At 51.9% G+C, this 12,289-nt stretch overlaps 1 long non-coding RNA gene across 1 annotated transcript; it reads right to left on the reverse strand.

The window, feature by feature from the left end:
- Nucleotides 1–10,227: 10,227 nt before the first annotated feature.
- LOC142830209 (uncharacterized) lies at nucleotides 10,228–11,999 on the reverse strand. Its single transcript, XR_012905252.1, has 2 exons — nucleotides 11,405–11,999; nucleotides 10,228–10,802 (listed from the first exon to the last, which is right to left on the reverse strand). It is a non-coding gene; the product is annotated as an uncharacterized LOC142830209 (long non-coding RNA).
- Nucleotides 12,000–12,289: the final 290 nt, after the last annotated feature.

Here is a 12,289-nt window from a genome sequence, read left to right on the forward strand (position 1 = left end):
TTCAGGAAGTTGAAGGCTGCTATCAAATCCCCCCTTATTCTTCACTTCTGCAGACTAAACAGACCCAAATCCCTCAGCCTTTCCTCATAAGTCATATGCTCCAGCCTACTAATCATTTTGGTTGCCCTCCGCTGGACCCTCTCCAATGTGTCCACATCCTTTTTGTAGTGGGGGGCCCAGAACTGGACACAATACTCCAGATGTGGCCTCACCAGATCCGAATAAAGGGGAATAATGACATCTCTGGATCTGCTGGCAATGCTCCTCCTAATGCACCCTAATATGCCATTAGCCTTCTTTGCTACAAGGGCACACTGTTGACTCGTATCCAGCTTCTCATCCACTGTAACCCCCAGGTCCTTTTTTGCAGAACTACTACTTAGCTGGTGGTCCTCATCCTGTAACTATGCTTGGGATTCTTCCGTCCCAAGGGCAGGACTCTGCACTTGTCCTTGTTGAACCTCATCAGATTTCTTGTGGCCGAATCCTCCAATTTGTCTAAGTCACTCTGTACCCTATCTCTGTCCTCAAGCGTAACTACCTCTCTCCCTAGCTTAGTGTCATCTGCAAACTTGCTAAGGGTGCAATCCATCCCCTCATCCAGGTCATTAATAAAGATATTGAACAAAACCGGTTCTAGAACCGAACCTTGGGGCACTCCGCTAGAAACCGACCGCCATCCTGACATCGAGCCGTTGATCACTACCCGCTGGGCTTTCTTCTAGCCATCTTTCTATCCATCTTACCATCCATTTATTCAATCCACATTCCCTTAACTTGCTGGCAAGAATATTGTGGGAGACCATATCAAAAGCCTTGCTAAAGTAAAGGTATATCACATCCACTGACTTTCCCATGTCCACCAAGCCAGTTACCTCATCATAGAAGCTAATCAGATTGGTCAGGCATGACTTGCCCTTTGTGAATCCATGGTGACTATTCCTAATCACTTTCTTCTCATCCAAGTGCCTCAATATGGATTCCTTAAGGATCCCTTCCATGATTTTTCTAGGAACCGAGGTAAGACTGACCGGCCTATAGTTCCCTGGATCATCCTGCTTCCCTTTTTTGAAGATGGGCACTACATTTGCCTTTTTCCAATCATCCGGGATTTCTCCCTATCTCCACGACTTTTCAAAGATAATAGCCAAAGGCTCCGCAATGACATTTGCCAAATCCCTCAGTACCCTCGGATGTATTAAATCTGGGCCCATGGATTTATGTACGTTTAGCTTTTCTAAATAGTTCCTAATCTGTTCTTTACCCACCATGGGCTGTCCATCTTCATCCCATCTTGCGTCACTTAGCGCAGAAGTCCAGGAGCCAACCTTGTCCATGAATACAGAGGCAAAGAAAGCATTGAGTACTTCAGCTTTCCCCACATCATCTGTAACTAGGTTACCTCCTTCATCCAGTAGGGGCCGCACACCCTCTCTGATCACCTTCTTCTTGTTAACATGCCTGTAGAAACCTTTCTTGTTATCCTTCACATCCTTAGCCAGTCACAATTCCATTTGCGCTTTCGCCTTCCTGATAACCCCCCGGCATTCTCGAGCTATACCTTTAAACTCCTCCCTGGTCATTTGACCAAGTTTCCACTTTTTGTAAGCTTCCTTTTTGTGCTTAAGTTCACCAAGGATTTCCCCTGTAAGCCAATCCAGTCTCCTACCATGTTTGCCTCTCTTGCTACGTGTCGGGATGGTTTCTTTCTGTGCCTTCAATAAGGCTTCTTTAAAATACTGCCAGTTGTCCTGGACTCCTTTTCCCCTTCATGTTAGCATCCCAGGGGATTCTGCCCATCAGATCTCTGAGGGAGTCAAAATCTGCTTTTTTGAAGTCCAAGGTGTGTATTTTACTACTCTCTTTTCTTCCTTTGGTCAGGATCCTGAAATCTACCATCTCATGATCACTGCTTCCCAGGTTGTCACCCACCTTCACTTCCCCTATTAGTTTCTCCCTGTTTGTGAGCAGAAGGTCAAGCTGTGCACGGCCCCTGGTCGGATCCTTCAGCACTTATGTCAAGAAGTTATCCCCAATATTCTCCAAAAACTTCATGGATTGCCTGTGTACTGCTGTATTGGTCCCCCAGCAGATGTCAGGGGGTATGTCTACACTACCCCGCTAGTTCGAACTAGCGGGGTAGTGTAGACATACCCAGGGTGATTAAAGTCCCCCAGGAGAACCAGGGCCTGCGATCTGGAAGCTTCGCTCAGTTGTCCAAAGAAAGCCTCATCTACCTCATCCACCTGATTCGGTGGCCTGTAGCAGACACCAACCACAACATCACTGCTGTTGTTTGCTCCTAAACTTAACCCATAGACTTTCAACAGGTTTTTCTCCCTCTTTATACTGGAGTTCAGAGCAATCGTAGTGCTCTCTTACATATAGTGCAACTCCTCCTCCTTTTCTCCCCTGCCTGTTGTTCCTGAACAGTCTATACCCTTCCATGACAGCGCTCCAGTCATGAGAGTCATCCCACCAAGTCTCTGTTATCCCAATTAAATCATATTTTTTGGTGTGGACCAGGGCCTCCAGTTCTTCCTGTTTGTTGCCCAGGCTTCTTGCATTAGTGTACAAACACTTCAGGTAACCAGTTGATTGCCCTATCTTCTCCATTCGAAACAGGGGTCCTCCTTTCTTGCTCATTCCTCTCTGCATTTCTTCTCGGTATCCGACTTTCCCACTCCCCTCAGGGTTTTGGTCACCGTCCCCCCACGAACCTAGTTTAAAGCGGGGAGGATGCAAGTGTCCCACATTCAAAATTGAGCAAAGCATTTTATTAGAAAGAGGTTGTTTGAATCACTTAATCCTTCAGTCAACCAGTGGAACAATTTCTCATTACATTTGTAAAAGATTCTGTCTTAATCTGAAGCTACTATAATTGTAAAAAAAAGAAGCAAATTCAACTTGCTAAATCACCATTCCAATTTACCACTAGAATTGACCTAGGCTTGCAAACCTTTATTCACATATATTGTTATTTACTATATGTGATTTTAATAATTCAATAGAACTATTTGCATAGACTAGCACAATGGGGCTCTAATCTCTGCTGGGGCCTCTAGGCCTTACGGACTAGATTTCTAAAGGTGTGTAGGTATCTAAATATTCAGATAGATGTCTAATGGGATTTAGGTGATATTGAAAATCCCACTTCATACCTAAATATCTTTTTAAAATATGCTCCCAATCTTAATAAAAATAATTAGTAATAAAAAAAAGGGTTGTTAGATAAGATCTCAGATCCCTTGCACTACAGATAAGTGTTTAGAGACCGGTTTTGTTTATACTGAAGTTGATGGCAAAACTGTGACAACAGTGGGCTGGAGCAAGTCCTTGATGGTGAATTTTTCTTACTAGGAGGTAAAAATGCTGCCATACTGCAGCCTGCATTAGCCTTTATTATGCCATTTTGTAACTGCATGCTGAAATACAGTGAGTACACCAAACCCAACAATCTGATTTTCTAAAACACCTTTCTATTGAAAATTCCTCCTGCCTTTACCTTTCTTCCCCCCGTAGCACAGATATTGAAATTATTGTAACAGGGTTTTTCTCAGTGTGGACTCCTCATAAAACTCCACCAAGTCTTTTGCTTATGTGAGTCATTCAATGACGCATGTGGGCAGGCATTTAGATAATAAAGGTAGTTAACAGTGAGAAATACTGCTGATTCTGGAGGAGGAGGAGGAGGAGGAATTCTACTGCTGGTGTTTTATCATAAGTGCTGCTAAATTCACTGAGCTTCCAGACATTTTTTAAGCTGAAGATTTCTTCTTTCTGCTGTTTTTTAACATCTGCTTACAAAAATCAGGTTTCTAGTTAAGGAACAAAAAAGGGCATACCAAGTGCAAGTTTGCTGCTATTTACTTCTAAGTGATATCTCTCTGTTTCTGGTATTTTAGTGACTATAACCAGTTCATGCCCAAAACAGGCTCCTTTATCTTAGTTAAGCATCTGCCTAAACAACAAATGCTACATTAATGGGTGCTGGTCTCCTGATTCAAGAAGTGCAGCCAGTGACTGTGTCTAAGGGCATGTCTACACATCAGCATTATTTCGAAATAACAAGGTGAGCACCTACACAGCAAGCCTGTTATTTTGGAAAAATTTCAAAATAACGGGCTTCTTGTTCTGAAATCAGTAACCCTCATTTCCCGAGGAATAACACCCATTTTGAAATAGTTATTTCTAAATAGGGTGTGTGTAGACAGCACAGCTGTGGTTATTTCAAAATAAGTGGCTTCCAGGTCTTCCCATGGGTGCCCTGCTGGCCCCTCTGTCTATAGTTTCCCTTCCCCCGAAACCCTTAAAGCTGCAGCCACAGGGAAAAGGGCCCTGCTAGTCCTATGCCACACACCAGCAGCCATCACTCCCTTCCCCCACACCAGGACCAACCCCTACTTACCCCATCCCCTGGCAGGGCTTTGGGAAGGCAGGACTGAATAAAAACACAAGGGCAAAGTTTCCACTTCCCCCGCCTCCCTAGAGAACCCCATTCCAGCAGTTCACCACCCTCCTGGTACAATAGCGTGAGAGTGCCATACCTCATAGAGAGACCATGGCCCCAACAGTTGATCTCCCCACACTATACTGGTTCCTGCAGAGTGATAGCTGTCTGGCGTGGCAAGCTTCTGAGGGGGATGGCGGGTCTCATGTGGGTGTCCTGTCACCTGACAGCAGGGGCAAGCCACTCGCGCAGCTCCAGGAAGGTGTCCTTCTGCATGTAGAAATTCTGGAGCCACTGTTGGTCATCCCACTGCTCCATGACAATCCAGTCCCACCAGTCAGAACTGGTGTCCCATCGCCAGAAGCAGCAGTGCACAGTGTGCAGGGAGGGGCGGGAGGGGCTGTACTGCATGAGCAGCACATGGAGAGAGGACAGCACATGGAGAGAGGTACACCTGCAGGGAGTGGCGGGTCCTGTTCCTACAGAGCCACGAGGGCAGCCTGCAGTAACTGCACCTGGAGGTGCATCAGCAGGTCCAAGAGCTGTCGACTGCTTTCCAGCCAGTCCGGCTCCATGGCAGAAGTGCTGTGGTGTCTGCAAGGGCAACCAGAGCACATAGTGAGAGGAGTTTGCCATCCCTCAAGGAGGTAGGCAAAGGTGAAGAACCTGAGACACAACTTTACAGGGGGGGTCCCTTTAAGCACAAGCCTCAGATAGCCTCAGGCAGTGGCTCCAGGAAGTGGCTGCTGTCCTGATGCCCTGTCTGGAGTGACTTAAAATGCAATCCATGTGGATGCTATATTTCAGAATAGCTCAGCGCTGTTTTGATGGACATTTGTAGTGCAGACATGCTATTTCGAAATAAGCTATTTGAGTTTTTATTCCAAAACTGCTTATTTCACAATAAGAATGTAGTGCAGACATGCCCTAATTGAATAATTTGATTTGAAAAGCTCCAGGTGCTGCCAAACCCAGACTATTAAACAGGTTGAACCTCTTAAATCCAGGACTCTGTGCTCTGGCAACATCTGTGGTCTGGCAGGATCACTGATGTTTCTGGACCAGAGAGTCCCGGTGCTGGGAACATGAACCAGTCAGGGAATCCCACAATCAGACTGGTGCGCCCTGTCCCCAGATAGCACTGTCCTGGCAGGGCAGCAGTGGACTGGTAAGGGCAGTCTCTGTGAGCCCCATCCCAGCATGACAGCAGCAGGGTAGCACAAAGCCTAGTCCCTGAGAAGTCCTGGGCGGGACAGAAGTGGGGCAGTTGCAGAGGCTCATCCCAGAGAAGCCTTGGCCAGGTGGGGCAAAAGCGGGGCTGTGGCAGCTTGGGAGCTCCATCCCCAGAAAGCCCCAGCTGGCTGGCAGCAGTGGGCCGAGCCCAAGCCCTATAGCAGCAGGGCTGGAGCCCAGTGGCAGCGGGGCTGGAGCGGAGTCAGCCAGAGGGAAGGGAAGTATCCTGGGAGGCTGGTGGCAGGCAACCTCCTCTGATCTGCCAAATTCTTTCATTGTGGACCAGTCAGGTCCCTAGCGTTTCAGACAAGGGAGGTCCAACCTGTACAAATAAATGATGGGCCATACTACAGGTCAGCAAATACAGTTAGACTGCAAGTTCCAAGGGAACTTTTTATTTAATGAACACTGGAGGAAAACTCTGTGGAAGGAGAATTATTAACTGGTTGTAATTATTATAGCTTTGATGTGAAAGTCTGTTGATGTATTGAAATTGTATTGTACACATGACAGCTTCAAAGCAGATGCAAATTGACCCAAAAACAGAATTAGTGAAAGCAGACAAAATCATTAGCACTGAGTTATCAGCCTTTGCACAGTCATGAAAATTATTAACTGCTTGGTTGCTGTAACTCTATTGGGGAAACATAGTTTTGTGAGGTGCCAGATGTGGCAGTTCTATAGGAAACAGCTGGTATAGCATGCACACATCCCAGCAACACTGAATGGATTGGAAGGGACAGGAGATTACAACATTTTCACTTCACAGACAGGATTCAGTGTGCTATGAGATCAATGATTTATTTGCAAAATGAAATTTCTAGAGCGGGGGAGGACTTGAAGCTGTGAACCAAGGTAAAGCAGGTGTCGTATTATATTTAGCAAATCCATGAGACAGAAAAATATATAGCAAGAGAGAAAATGCATTGGTGGAGAGTGTGTTGAACATTGAGAGCCAGGGTACAGAAACTTCATAAAGGAGGAATTTCACTTGCTGCCCCCTACAAATAGATCACTGTGAAACTGGCAACGTGCAGAGAGCTGTACATTTGGCACAATGATACACCTGAACTTCAGAGTGATGCTTTCAGATGACGATGATGATTATTATTATCATTTATTTATTCCAATAGCACCAAGAGGCCCAACCCAGGAGCAGAGCTCCATTGTGTGAGGTGCTGTATGCTGTATGAACAGCAAAAGGCAGTCCCGAAGAGCTCTCTATCTAAGGCTGGTGTTTCCAAAGGAACCTATGAAAATTAAGTGTCCAAAGGCCATTGCAATTCAGCAATTTAGATGTCTAACTTCTCCATCCTAAACAGCCAAGAGAGAGAAAAGGTGGAGAAGGGAACATTCTCTCTTTTTTACAGATGGAGAACTGAGGCACAGAGCGATAACTGAGGTCAGACAGGAAGCCTGGGTCAGACCTAGGAATTGATCCTAAATCTCCTGAGTAGGAATGCGAAGGCTGGGCTGGCCCAGTAATCACAGTGAGGGAAAGGAATGACATTTAACTGAGTGGCTAAGCACACTGGTTTTACCAGATACCTTTCAGTAAATCTCTGCCAACACAGACAGATGTAAAATTAAAGTGTCATCAAAAAGAGAAAAAGTGTCAAATTTGAGCTTTTGCGCCAAAAGGAAGAGAGCGGAGCCTTTCTTCTTGATGACTCAAGTGTTTTCATGCCTTTACAGCCAGAGTAGGATGACACTGACAGGGGGAGGCAAGCTGTCGCTGTGCTGCCTTGCATGCATGAAAAGGAAGATGATCTGCAGGTGCTCCCAGGCTAGTGCAAGGGAATTCAAGCAGGCAATGCCATGGCTAAAATACAGTGTCCAGAGACTGATCAGGGGCATTCTGATGAAGGAAATTTCATATGAGGTTCCTGAACATACTGCAACAGACGTGTTCGCTTCTCAAATGCAGCATTAAAAGGCCCAGGATACTAAGAACTAAGGATACATATAGACTGCAAAAAACAAATAAATCACCTCACAACACTGAGTCTCAGTCAGCTGACTTGGGTTTGTACTACAGGGATAACAGCAGTACAGACCTTCAGGGGCTGAGCCTTACCTCTGTCACTGTGGGTATGTCTAGACTACAGGCTTACGTCGACAGCATCTGTCAACAAAACTTATGTCGACATAGAGCATCCAGACAACATCACTTTGTTGACAAAGAGCGTCCAGACTGCGGGACGCTCTGTGGACAGAAGAAGGCACCCAGAAGGGCTTCTGAAAGGTCACAGGGGCAGCCATAACGCCCAGGCACCGCTGCATGCTCTCTGCAGAGATGCGTGCTTAAAGGGATACTCCTGGACAGCGGTTCCTCTGCTCCTGCTTCTAGCTTGCCAACCTTTCCAGGGAAAGCAAAGCTGCTGCAGGTTTCCTGGCTCTGGTTGCCTTGCTTTGTCGGACACCACAGCTGTGTATTATCTGGTTTGTCTGTTTGCTTGCTTGGGTTTTGACTTTTTTGTTTTTTGTTTGTATTTTTGTTCTTGTGTTTGTTTGTTTCTTTGTGTGTTATTTTGGCGTTTTTGGGCATGGAGCCTGAGCGGCCACGGGGCAGGCGCTGGCCCCCACCGTGCTGCTGGAAGCTCTGCTGCGTGCTCAGGAGAGCATCATGACCTTGGCAGCAGAGCTGCATCCTGAGCCCAGCTTTGAGCCCCTCACTCAGGATCCAGCTGCAGCCCTGCTGCCCTCGCCCCCCAACTTTTTCCTGGAGAGGTGGGTTTGGCGGCTGGACACCAGTGGGACCGGCTAGTGCTGCAGCAGTGGGTGATGATCAGTGGCTCAGAAACTTCTGGATGCGGAAGGCCACCTTCCGGGAGTTCTGTGCCTGGCTCACTCCTGCCCTGCAACACCAGGACACCCGCTTGTGGCCTGCCATCCCCCTGGAGAAGCGCATCGCCATTGCGCTCTGGAAGCTGGCCACCCCCGACAGCTACCACTCCGTGGGGCATCAGTTTGGCGCGAGGAAGTCGACCGTTGGGGCCGTCTTGATGGAGGTACGTCACTCTCAGGGGACAGTCCAGGGGGCAGTCAGGACCAGACACAGGGAATTGGGGATGGGCTGGCAGAGGTAGAAGCCCCCTCAGCCTCACCCTGCCACGGTGTCGGGCCATGGTTGGGGTTCCCACAGAGTGGCCTGCAGCTGTGAGGCAAACCCAGCGTCTCCAGCCCATGCCTGCATGTGGCATCCTTGCCTGCAGGAACAAGCGGTGCCTAGCAGCCATGTGGGTGCAGGGGGGTAGCACAGCCCTCCCTGAGGGCAGCCATGGGTGTGTCCCCTCCCTCCCCCCAGGCCGTGCTCAGCGTGACATGTCACAGCACTGCACCGTCCCCTTTGCTCCCGCCTGCCCTGCCCTGTGTGTGTTGGACCCTCACAGCACTCATCTAATGGTCCCTCCCTGGGGTCCGAGGTGGTCTGGGAGGCCTCCTGTGTCTGGGTGCCTGGCTCCCGGGTGCTCTGGCTGTTGTCTTCCTCCTCTTCTTCCTCCTCCTGGAGCTCCTGGTCCCCCAGCAGGTGTTCCGGCCGCTGTAGAACCGGGGTCTCCAGCCCAGACTCCACGAGCCACTCAGGAGGCAGAGGTTCCCCTGCCCCCAGGATCCTGTCCAGGTCCTCATAGTACTCACAGGAGTGCGGCCTTTCCCCAGAGCAGGAGCTGCGCTGACAGGCCCGGACATACCCCGGCCTCAGCTCCTTCACTTTGGCTTGGACCTGCTCCAGTGTGTGGGGGTGGTGGCCTTATCTGGCCAGCTCTTCTGCCATTCGGGCATAGATGTCTGCATTCCACCTGTCTGTGGAGTGCATGGCCTGGAGGGGGGACTCCTCAGCCCAGAGACCCAGGAGGGCTTTTATCTCCGGCTCTGACCAGGAGGGCGCCTGGGGCTTGGTGTCCTGGGGATCCCGGGGGGGATGATTCCCCAGAAGGGCCAGGGGAGTCTTGGGTGTACCGCAGCTCCTCCATGTGCCAGAGGCTGCATGCCGGGACTTTCTTCCCCGACCACCACATCAGGGTCGGGGACGTGAGCATGCCAGTGTGCCTGCTGGGCGATGCGCCCTACCCCCTACAGTCCTGGCTGATGAAGCCCTACACGGGACACCTCAGTCCCTCCCAACAGGCCTTCAATGCCAGGCTCAGCAGGGCCCACATTGTGGTCGTGGGGCCTTCGGCCGACTGAAAGCACAATATAGGTGCCTCCTCAATCGCCTTGACCTCTCCCAGCACAATATTCCGCATGTGGTGGCAGCGTGCTGTGTGCTCCACAATTTATGTGAGAGGAAGGGGGAGGCTTTCCTGTCAGCCTGGATGGCAGAGGCTGACCGCCTGGCTGGCCAGTACACACGGCTGCCAGCCAGGAGGCCATTCCGGGGGCTGTGCACATCTGAGAAGCCCTGTGGGAGAGCTTCCAGATGGACAAGGACTGAAGTCTCCCTGGCGTGCCCCACTGGGGCCTTGTGCCTTACATTCCACCCGCACCTCCTTCCCTTTTCCCCTCCCTAACCCCCTTCCTGTTATACAATAAAAACACCTGTGTTGCCACAAAAAACTCTCTTTATGTAACATAACCGGGGAGGAGGGAGAGTAGGAATGAGGGCAGGAGAGGGGAGGGGGGAAACCTGGGAGGAGGGAGCGGGAAGGGGGAGCAAGGGGAGGAAGTGGGAGGGGAAGCTCAGGATTGGGGGTCATGCCAGCCCTCCTGTCTCGCAGCACTGCCGGTGCGGGGATCTCGGCATTCCTGGGGGGAAGTGGGTGTGGAGGGTGCGGCAGGAGGGATGGGGGGGCGGGAGAAGTGGGAGGGAGAGCAGGGGTGGGAGGAGGCAGGATAGCTGAGGCGGCCGCAGGGGCTGGAGCAGCAGGAGGCAGCAATCGGTCCGCCAGGGCCTGCAGGTGCTCGTGGAGGGCACAGCCCTGCTCCTGCAGCTCCCGCACGCTCTCCTGCTGCAGCTGCAGGTCCTCTTGAACCCACTGCTCCTGGCTGTGGACCTGCCGTCCCTGTAACCGCACCTGCTGCCTCTGGAACTCCTCCTGGTTGTGGGTTCACCTGCTGGCCCGGGTGCAGGTGGCTGTTGCAGGCGGGGTGGTGCGTCCTGCACTCGCAGGTGCTGTGGCTGCGGTGAAACAAGAGAAGTGGTCAGTTCTCCCTGGGGTCACAGTGGATGAAGTCCAGCCCCCCTCTGCAAGGCGAGGACGGCAGTTCTCTGCACCATCATGTCCTGCTATCCCTGGTGTGAGAGCTGGCCCAGGACTGCACCCAGCCCCTGTGTGCCCATAGTGCGGTGTGTGAGGGGAGAAGATGTGCCTGCATCTGTGTAGAGGGGGTGTGTAGAAGGATCACGCTACCCCTGCAATTGGTGGGTTCCCGTCACCCTCTTTCTTGTGTACTTCTTATGGCTAAGCACCCCCAAAATAGTCCCATGCCTCGCCCCCCCCCCCCCCGGTCCTGGAGTCACGCTACTTTCACCTTTGACCTAGGCAGCTGGTCTCCCAGATGTGCTTCGCTACGCCCGAACAGGTGGAGTAGGGAGGTTCGGGCCCTCCCTCACGCCAAACCCTGACCCAGGGCCCTAAGGCAGGGACTGCTGATCCCTGCCTAGCGGATGGGGGTAGTGCCCCTAAACACACCCACTCACGAGCTATGCGACCCTGCCCTGGGCCGCCTCTTACTCCGCCCCTCCTAGGGGCCAGTTCCCTCCTGGGGCCCTTGTCTCACCCTCTCCTCCTGTGTCCCACACCTCGCCGTCCATTTCCCCTTCCTGGCTGCCGGGCATTGTTTTAAACTCCGCGCCGGCAGAGATCCTGGTGTCACTGCACCTGCGACCCGGGTCACACCCCCTGTGACATCATCCACCCGCGCCGCGCTAGCCCCTCCTCCTGGGGCATTCCCCGGTGGCGCGCCGTACTCCCCGCGTGCCGTGGAACTGGACCATGAGTCCGCGGCCAGCTCCCGGCTTCCCGCAACGGGCCGGCTTCCCCCACCCCAGGGACTCCTCCGGCCCTCGCCTCGGTCCCCCTGAGTGTGGGGCGGGCGCACCCCGTCACAGGGAGTCTCGAGGGAGGGCAGTGTGCAGTGTCTCTCCCCGGGGTCAGGAGCCTGTCATGTGCCTTCACGCATAGACACATGCGGGGAACAGGCCAGGGTCCCTGCATGGCACCCAGCTGGGGCCACATGTCCTGGATGGCACGGCAGATGCACAGGTTGCCATCTTCTCTGTGGTCGTCAAGGCCAACACGCATGGTCTCTGGGCTCCCTCTCCCCCCTCCCCGCCCCGCATAAGGGGACCGTGATGTCACTCACATGTGGAGGCCTCCCCAGCCTCAGATGAGGCTGCTGACAGACTGGTTCTGCTTGGGGGTCCTAGGTGCAGGGCACGCTCCTTGCAGGCTCCTGGCTGCCGTCGTCCTCCTCTTCCCCTGTGTCAGGGGCAGGGCCCTCTGCCCCAGGGCCGATGACGACCAGGGGGACACAGACCATCTGACCCCCCAGGATGTGGGCCAGGGCCTCGTAGTGCGGGCAGGCCTCCAGGTCAGCCCCTGCTTGGGAGGCCCTGGCATAGGCCTCCTGCATTTCTTTTATTTTGCTGCGCACCTGCTCCTG

This window comes from Pelodiscus sinensis, chromosome 7 (genome assembly GCF_049634645.1).
Source record: "Pelodiscus sinensis isolate JC-2024 chromosome 7, ASM4963464v1, whole genome shotgun sequence".
Lineage (NCBI taxonomy): Eukaryota > Metazoa > Chordata > Testudines > Trionychidae > Pelodiscus > Pelodiscus sinensis.